We start from the raw sequence: 10,398 nt of genomic DNA, 5'->3' as shown, positions 1-10,398 counted from the left end.
TCTTTAGACCTGAGATAGCACCGTTATCTTGTATATAGGTAGTTTGAGTTTGATACTGCTTTCATACTTGTACTATGTATGGGTATATGGGCATGTGTTGGCTCCTGCTAGTTATATATGGAGGTAGGTGTTGATCAAGATGGAATCTGTTCCTCTAAGTAAATAGAGATAAAATCCTATGTTCATTTAATTGTTCTTGATGTTTCAAGTTCCTGGCCAGGACAGATAGATTTATTCAGAAAAGAGTTTCTGATGAGAAAAATCTTTTAATCAAGAACTGGAATTAAAAGAGAACATAATATTCATAGCAAATGGAGTTTGACATAAACCATGACTCCAGCTTGAGTTGGGATTTTGTAACAGAGATTCTAGTGCATGGTAACATATGATTATAGGTTCATTTAAGGTAAATCTTATTACTAATTGGGTGGCCATGGCATGCTATGCTAGGTGTTAACCATGGTCTATGAGGTTCATAAAATGATTTAGAGAAATCATTTATGGTAAGAAAGAGTTCTGATGATATTAAGAGTTGATATCATATCTCATTGCCAATTAGTGATGAGCCTAGTAAGTCACACACATACACAAGTTATCACCTATTTAAATATGATTTAATTAATTAATTAAAGAGTTTAATTGATTAATTAAATAGATTTGGTTTGCAATTAAATTGCAAAGTCCCTAGCATGACTTGAAACCAAATCTAGATTATTGGATGTGTAGTATAAATTAAATTTATATTTAAAGTGTTTAAATATGAATTTAATTGATGAGAAATTAATTAATAGAGATTAATTAATTAATTTATATTTGATATAAATTAATTAGAAGAAGAAAATAATTATTTTGGGTTAAGAACTCAAAATTAAGACACAGGAGCATTTTGGTCATTTCACAGTGTGACACGTGGCACCATGAGATGGTGACACATGGCATAACACATAAGCTTGCCAAATAATTTTAATCATGTAAGATGATTAAAATCAAGATTAAATATAGGTTTGACACTTGGCACAATGTGATTGGGTCACTTAAACCTAGAGCTAATCAAAAGGTGACATGTGGCTAGGGTTTAATGTGTTAACCTAGCTATTTAAGTGGGGTTATGAAAAGAAAACACAACCAGCAGCCTCTCCTCTCATATGTCACGCCACTTTGAGCCTCTCCAGCTATTTCTCTTCATCTCTCATCAATTCAAAGAGATTAGCCATCAATCTCTTGAATTAAGAACACTAGAAATTGTTTCTAGTGTCCTGTTTGCATCTCTAATCTCTTAAAAGGCAGAACTTGAATTTCTAATTAATAGAAAAGGCTTTAGAAGCTGTTCAAGGGCTGCCATAGGTGTTCTTGGTGTGGACAAGCTAGAGGGACAACATCTGGTGTCCTGAAGACGAATCTCAAAGGCGCAGACACGCTGCAGCACATCAAGAGGTTAGTGTAATCGTTCTTGATTTAATCTAGGGTTTTAAAATTAATCTGATTAATTTTAAAATCTTAAATGGCAAATACAGATCCAAAAACATATTAAAAGAGTTTTAATATGTTGTTTATCATTGAAATCAAATAGATAAAAATAAATCTTGCATGGTGCATGTGACCCTAGGTGAAAATTTTTGAATTCAATGGTATAATCTTGTGTTTTTCACGCTTCCGTTCCTTCACACCTAGCATAGCATGCCATGGCCACCCAATTAGTAATAAGATTTACCTTAAATGAACCTATAATCATATGTTACCATGCACTAGAATCTCTCTGTTACAAAATCCCAACTCAAGCTGGAGTCATGGTTTATGTCAAACTCCATTTGCTATGAATATTATGTTCTCTTTTAATTCCAGTTCTTGATTAAAAAGATTTTCTCATCGTAAACTTTTTCTGAATAAATCTATCTCTGTCCGGCCAGAACTTGAAACATCAAGAACAATTAAATGAACATAGGATTTTAACTCTATTTACTTAGAGGAACAGATTCCATCTTGATCAACACCTACCTCCATATATAACTAGCAGGAGCCAACACATGCCCATATACCCATACATAGTACAAGTATGAAAGCAGTATCAATCTCAATCTACCTCTATACAAGATAACTGTGCTATCTCAGTCTAAAGATTATATGCATCGATATGATTTATGACAAAACATTGACAAGAGTAAACTCCATGTGCTTGTCATAAGTGTCACTGGTTCGGCCTACTTATCATTTATAAGTGCCTATCATGTTTGTTATATGGCATGAGACTCACCATTCCATCTTATTTATATCTCATATAAATAACTTGGGAACAAACATGAATACAATCTTTCTGGATAAGTCATGTCCTTATTATGAAGTATCCTCGATTGTGAACCTATTTATGATACTTTATGCTAGAAATATTGTCACTCATATTCTTAACAACTTAAGAATAATATTTCTAACAAAATATTAATGGACCTTTTCTATTACACATAAATATATTATGTAAACGGAAAAGTGGAAATGCCTTTTATTAATAAAATATGTACAAGATACATACTAAATGATATGCTCTAGGTCATACTACTAACAATCTCCCACTAGCACTAGAGCCATTCATTACAATACCTTAGACCTATCTTCTCAAGATGTCGGTCTAACTGAACTTGTGACAAAAGCTTAGTGAATGGATCAGCTGAATTTTTAGCTGATGTTATTTTTCTGCATGGCTATATCGCCTTGCCCAACTATATCTCTGATAATGTGGTAGTGCCTTTCTATGTGTTTGGATTTTGGGTGAGACCTTAGTTCCTTAGCTCAGATGATCGCTCCATTGTTGTCACAAAGGTAATGGAACCGCTGACTCAATGGAAGGAACTCTGTAAGTTCTCACACGAACTTCTTCATCCAAACACCTTCTTTTGCAAGATCTCGATGCAAAGAATATACTCACCTTAGTAGTGGAATCTGCAATGCGTGCTCGCTTGGAACTCTTCCAACCGATCGCACCTCCATTACAAATGAACACATATCCAGAGGTAGACTTTCTATCATCGATATCCGATTGGAAATCGTAATCGATAACCATCCAATTACAAGTCTCCACCTCCATAAATCAAGAATAAATCCTTAGTTCTTCTTAAGTACTTAAGAATATTCTTGACAGCTATCCAGTGTTCCAAACTTGGATTGGATTGATACCTGCTAGTCAAACTAACAGCATATGCGATATCCGGCCTAGTACACAACATTGCATACATTAAACTTCCAATAGCCGAAGTATATGGAATCCTGGCCATCTTTTCTCTTTCTTCAGGTGTCTTTGGAGACATCTCTTTAGAAAGGTGGATACCATGTCTCACTGGTAACAATCCTTTCTTGGAATCAAGCATGTTAAACCTCTTTAACACCTTTTCCAAGTATAGACTTTGGGATAAACCAATTATTCTTTTCGCTCTATCTCTATAGATGCGAATCCCAAGAATATATGTTGCCTCCCCTAAGTCTTTCATGGAGAATGTATTTGACAACCATACCTTTATAGTCAACATACCGTGTCATTACCTATCAACGAGATGTCATCCATATATAAGACAAGGAAAGTGATAGCACATTACTAACCTTCTTATATACACATGGCTCATCCTCATTTTTGATAAAACCAAAGGATTTAATGGCTTCATCAAAACGGATGTTCCAACTCCTAAGCTTATTTCTACCCATAAATGGATCGCTTTAGCTTGCATACCTTGGAACCATCTTGGGATTCAAATCCCTAGGTTGTTCCATGAAAATGTTTTCTTCAATGTATCCATTGAGAAAAGTCGCTTTGACATCCATCCGCCAAATCTCATAATCATAGTATGCAGCTATTGCTAATAAAATCCTAATTGATTTAAGCATGGCAACAAAGCAGAAAGTCTCCTCATAGTCTATTCCTTGCCTTTGGCGAAACCCTTTCGCTACTAGCCTTGCCTTATAGGTCTCTACCTTTCCATCAGAACCAATTTTCTTCTTGAAAACCCATTTGTTCCCTATAGGTACAATACCTTCAGGTGGGTCAATAAGATCCCAAACTTGATTCTTATACATGGAATCAATCTCGGATTTCATAGCATCAATCCATTTTGAAGTGTCTATATCTGATATAGCTTCTTCATAGGTAAGTGGATCATCTCCATGATCTACTTCTTCATGAGTAGACAACTCTTGTTCTTCTTCATGAAGAAAACCATATCTCACTGGTGGGTGAGATACCCTGGTTGTTTTACGAGGAACAGCTGTAGATGTTTCATCAATGGGTATAGGTTGACTAGATGGATCTATATCCATCTGATCTGTTGGTTGGTCAGAATTCTCTAATTCTAACTCTATTTGCCTTCCTTTGCCTCCTTCTTGAACAAACTGTTGTTCAAGAAATGTGGCATCTCTACTTATCACAACCTTTTGTGAAGTAGGCAAATAAAAATAATATCCAAAACTATCTTTTGGATATCCAACAAATCGACCTTTTTCTCGATCCGGTCTCCAATTTATCGGTGTTCACTTTTGATATAATTTGTCGACAACCCCAAATCTTAACATGCTTAAGACTTGGTTTTCTTCCATGCCATATCTCATAAGGTGTGGAAGAAACTGATTTTGATGGAATCCTATTCGAATATATAAAGTCGATTCTAATGCAAATCCTCAAAAGGAGATTGGCATATCAAGATAGCTCATCATACTACGTACCATATCCAATAGGGTACGATTTCTCCTTCGGATACACCATTCACCGTATGGCGTTCTGGAGGAGTCACTAAGAAACAATGCCATGCTCTCTCAAGTATTCATCAAATTCAAGACTCAAATATTCACCTCCACGATCCGATCGAAGAGCTTTAATACTCTTTCTGTTTGATTTTCTACTTTAGATTTAAATTCTTTGAACTTTTCAAAGGATTCATGTTTGTATTTCATCAAATACAAATACCCAAATCTTGATTTATCATCAGTAAAGGTAATAAAATAATGAAAGCCCCCTCTAGCCATTTCTTTAAATGGACCACATACATCACTATGTATTAGCTCCAAAATATTTTCAGCTCTTAGCCCTTGTCCAACAAAGGGTGATCTAGTCATTTTGCCCTGAAGGCAAGATTCACAAGTTGGAGTAGGCTTAGAGCCCAATGAGGATAAAATCCCCATTTTCTCCAATTTTGTAATCCTATCTTCTACAACATGACATAACCTTAAGTGCCAAATATATTTTGAACTTGAGTTGGTTTTCACCATGGCATTGCATTCATTTAGATTGCTATACTCTGGCTAGTGGAAACACTTTCTTACTGGCAATAGAAACACTTTCCTGTTAGCAATGGAAACACTTTCCTGTTGGCAGTGGAAACACTTTCCTTTGCCTTTGTCAGCTTTGGTCTTCTCTTTCTGTTTAGCTATTTTCTTGGAAGGACTAGGAATCTGAAGTTTCTTTTTCTTATTGCCCTTCTTCTTGTTGGACTTTCCAGCGGAAGAAGATGCAACCAAAGCTACCTCTTTTCCTTTATTGCCTGGCATATTCTTTTGGGCAATAACCAGCATGTTGAGTAATTCAGCTAAGGTGCATTCCTGTTTAGTCATATGGAAATTTGTCACAAAATTCCCAAAAGACTCAGGAAGGGACTGAAGGATCAAATCCGTTTGTAGTTGGAAATCCATGTTGAAGTCAAGATGTTCCAACTGCTCAATCAGCCGAATCATCTTGTGGACATGATCCCCAACATTCTGTCCCTTAGACATCCTCATACTAATAGCTTTCTAGATATCTCATACCTAGCATTCTGCTGTGCTCACCATACAACTCTTGTAGGTGAAGGAGGATCTCACTGCACTGCATGTTCTCATGTTGCTTCTGTAACTCATTACTCATGGAAGCAAGCATGTAACACTTAGCTCTCATAACATGCTCCTTCCACTTGTCCAAAGTTTCATGTTCCTCTTGTGTGGCCTCTGGAGGTAAGGGACCAGGAACATTTGAATCTAGAACATATCCTATATGTTCAAGGTTCAGGACAAGTTTCAAATTTCTTAGCCAATCGCATGATTAGGTCCTGTCAACTGTTGTGATCAAGTATGCTTGCAAGGATATTGGATGGTGGTGGTTGTTTTGTGCTCATTTTTATCGAAAATTAACTCAGAAAATAACCAGATTAATTAGTAAATGTATCATGTAATTAACCAAAATGATTATGGTCTTTTAATCAAATTGGTCCTCCCACTAACTTAGCGAATCCTACACTTCCAAAGTAGAAAACAGAAATCCTAGTTGGATGGATTTCTAGTGTGTGTTTGAATTCTTATAATTCTATTGATTATCCACTGGTACATCCATTATTGTAATTACTATAAACTTGAAGTGAGCAACTCCTGGCCCATCAGATCTCATGTGAGGTTCATTGCTTTACCTAGCCCCTAATGCTCAAAATCTCATGTACATCCATTATTGACTTATCTTGCATTAGTTAAGTTGATCCCATTGAGCCAGTAATTATGCAAATAATTTTAATGTCCTCAGGTACATCCAATATTGGCCACTAAACCATTTACATATTTACAACATCTCATGCTTAACAATTATTCTTAAGAAAATCTCTTAAATTAATTGCATCTCATGCAACTATTTAAAATTTCTTAAAATAATTGCCCCAATGGAGGGCTTATGTTATAATTACTTTAATTATAGCATTTCCAACTTAATCATTTGTTTGGAAGATTTTATAGCCATCCTAAATACTATTAAGGTCTCACTTTGCACATTATCCATTTAGCATGCATATATCATATAATTGCATACATTCCCATACATCTCATGCATTCATGGATAAGCAGTAAATATGGTATGATCATGGACTTTCTAAGGGATTCAATCGAGCCACCAAGAATTGAATCAGGCATTCCTAGGTGCATTTCATTCATTCATTTTACAAGAGTTGCTGAAGGAGTACATAATCAACACTTGATATTGAATTCCTCCCACTGGTCCCACCAATGCTCTTGACCTCCTTGAACTTCTTGCAATCCAATATTACATAGTAATCCTTGGCATACCAAGGCGAATTTACAAGAACTTAAATAAATGAAATTACAACCCAAAATATTATTACAAACTTAATAATACATGCCCAAAATAAATTAAAATAAATTAATTAATTTACAATCCCAAAGAAACATAAAAGAAATAAATCCAATCACATTGGTCTTTTATAGTCCATGATCATCCATCATGCATATCACTATTTAACAATTAAATAAAACATACATTCTTAAATTAAATTGAATATCTCATATTCAACTTAAAAATCCAGATTTGAATATGATTCAAATAAATTTAAAAATTCAGATTTGAATCTCATTCAAACAAATTTAAAAATTCATATTTGAATCACATTCAAACAACTTCAAAAATTCAGATTTGAATCACATTCAAATATTTTTTAAAAAATCAAATTTGAATCACATTCAAATATTTTTTAAAAAATCAAATTTGAATCACATTCAAATATTTTTTTAAAAAATCATATCTGAATTTTATTGAATCAATTTTAAAAAATCAGATTTAAATATGATTCAAACAACTTTAAAAATTCAGATTTGAATCACATTCAAACAACTTTTAAAATTCAGATTTGAATCACATTCAAACATTTTTTAAAATTCTGATTTGAATCATAATTTAATTGTGTGATTAAAACAACTAATTAAACACTTTAATTAGTCAAAGAATAGGCCTTAGATCATACAACAATTGCAGAATTAAAAGCCAAACCTTGAATCACCCATGGAACCATTGTTGCCGCCACCAATGGTGGCTTCTCCATGTGTGACGCCACATCTCATGATCCAACCAGCAATGAATCTCTTGATCTCATGATCAAACACACAATTAAATTATATAATCTACAATCTAAATGGCAAATATAGTGGCTCGGATACCAATTGAAGGAGCGGAAGCGTGAAAAACACAAGCTTATACCATTGAATTCAAAAATTTTCACCTAGGGCCACATGCACCATGCAAGATTTATTTTTATCTATTTGATTTCAATGATAAACAACATATTAAAACTCTTTTAATATGTTTTTGGATCTGTATTTGCCATTTAAGATTTTAAAATTAATCAGATTAATTTTAGAACCCTAGATTAAATCAAGAACGATTACACTAACCTCTTGATGTCTTTCAGCGTCTCGTGTCTTTGAGATTCGTCTTCGTGACACCAGATGTTGTCCCTCTAGCTTGTCCACACCAAGAACACCTATGGCAGCCCTTGAACAGCTTCTAAAGCCTTTTCTATTAATTAGAAATTCAAGTTCTGCCTTTTAAGAGATTAGAGATGCAAACAGGACACTAGAAACAATTTCTAGTGTTCTTAATTCAAGAGATTGATGGCTAATCTCTTTGAATTGATGAGAGATGAAGAGAAATAGCTGGAGAGGCTCAAAGTGGCGTGACAATTGAGAGGAGAGGCTGCTGGTTATGTTTTCTTTTCATAACCACACTTAAATAGCTAGGTTAACACATTAAACCCTTGCCACATGTCACCCTTTGATTAGCTCTAGGTTTAAGTGACCCAATCACATTGTGCCAAGTGTCAAACCTATATTTAATCTTGATTTTAATCATCTTACATGATTAAAAAACATTTGGCAAGCTTATGTGTAATCCCATGTGTCACCATCTCATGGTGCCACGTGTCACACTATGAAATGACCAAAATGCCTCTGTGTCTTAATTTTGAGTTCTTAACCCAAAATAATTATTTTCTTCTTCTAATTAATTTATATCAAATGTAAATTAATTAATTAATCTCTATTAATTAATTTCTCATCAATTAAATTCATATTTAAACACTTTAAATATAAATTTAATTTATTCTACACATCCAATAATCTAGATTTGGTTTCAAGTCATGCTAGGGACTTTGCAATTTAATTGCAAACCAAATCTATTTAATTAATCAATTAAACTCTTTAATTAATTAATTAAATCATATTTAAATAGGTGATAACTTGTGTATGTGTGTGACTTACTAGGCTCATCACTAATTGGCAATGAGACATGATATCAACTCTTAATATCATCAGAACTCTTTCTTACCATAAATGATTTCTCTAAATCATTTTATGAACCTCATAGACCATGGTTAACACCTAGCATAGCATGCCATGGCCACCCAATTAGTAATAAGATTTACCTTAAATGAACCTATAATCATATGTTACCATGCACTAGAATCTCTGTTACAAAATCCCAACTCAAGCTGGAGTCATGGTTTATGTCAAACTCCATTTGCTATGAATATTATGTTCTCTTTTAATTCCAGTTCTTGATTAAAAGATTTTTCTCATCAGAAACTCTTTTCTGAATAAATCTATCTGTCCTGGCCAGGAACTTGAAACATCAAGAACAATTAAATGAACATAGGATTTTAACTCTATTTACTTAGAGGAACAGATTCCATCTTGATCAACACCTACCTCCATATATAACTAGCAGGAGCCAACACATGCCCATATACCCATACATAGTACAAGTATGAAAGCGAGATCAAACTCAAACTACCTATATACAAGATAAGCTGTGCTATCTCATGTCTAAAGATTATATGCACTGATATGATTTATGACAAAACATTGACAAGAGTAAACTCCATGTGCTTGTCATAAGTGTCACTGGTTCGGCCTACTTATCATTTATAAGTGCCTATCATGTTTGTTATATGGCATGAGACTCACCATTCCATCTTATTTATATCTCATATAAATAACTTGGGAACAAACATGAATACAATCTTTCTGGATAAGTCATGTCCTTATTATGAAGTATCCTCGATTGTGAACCTATTTATGATACTTTGTGCTAGAAATATTGTCACTCATATTCTTAACAACTTAAGAATAATATTTCTAACAAAATATTAATGGACCTTTTCTATTACACATAAATATATTATGTAAACGGAAAAGTGGAAATGCCTTTTATTAATAAAATATGTACAAGATACATACTAAATGATATGCTCTAGGGCATACTACTAACAACATCTACTAGAGGGGATCCAGCTCTGATACTATTTGTAACGCCCTGCTCCAACCACTAGAGAAATTATCCGCTTTGACCCACCCCATCCTGAGCCTCACGGTTTTATCGCATGGGTGGAATATAAAACTTTTCTGGAGGTCACCCATCATAGCATTTCTCTCAAGCGAGCACGCTTAACTAGGGAGTTCTTCCAACTCTCCAAGCCATTCCACCAAAAGATGCCTCTAATGATTAGTTCCCCCATTTCAATGTATGATTCGATTCATTCCTGCACCTCACATTCCACTACCCTAGGTAGTCTCGCTATCCTAGAAGCCTGCCAAGAGTTTGCTCTCTTATGCCACTGCCTTCCC

Source organism: Hevea brasiliensis, chromosome 1, assembly GCF_030052815.1.
Source record: "Hevea brasiliensis isolate MT/VB/25A 57/8 chromosome 1, ASM3005281v1, whole genome shotgun sequence".
Taxonomy (NCBI): Eukaryota; Viridiplantae; Streptophyta; class Magnoliopsida; order Malpighiales; family Euphorbiaceae; genus Hevea; species Hevea brasiliensis.
This window is presented reverse-complemented; position numbering follows the sequence as displayed.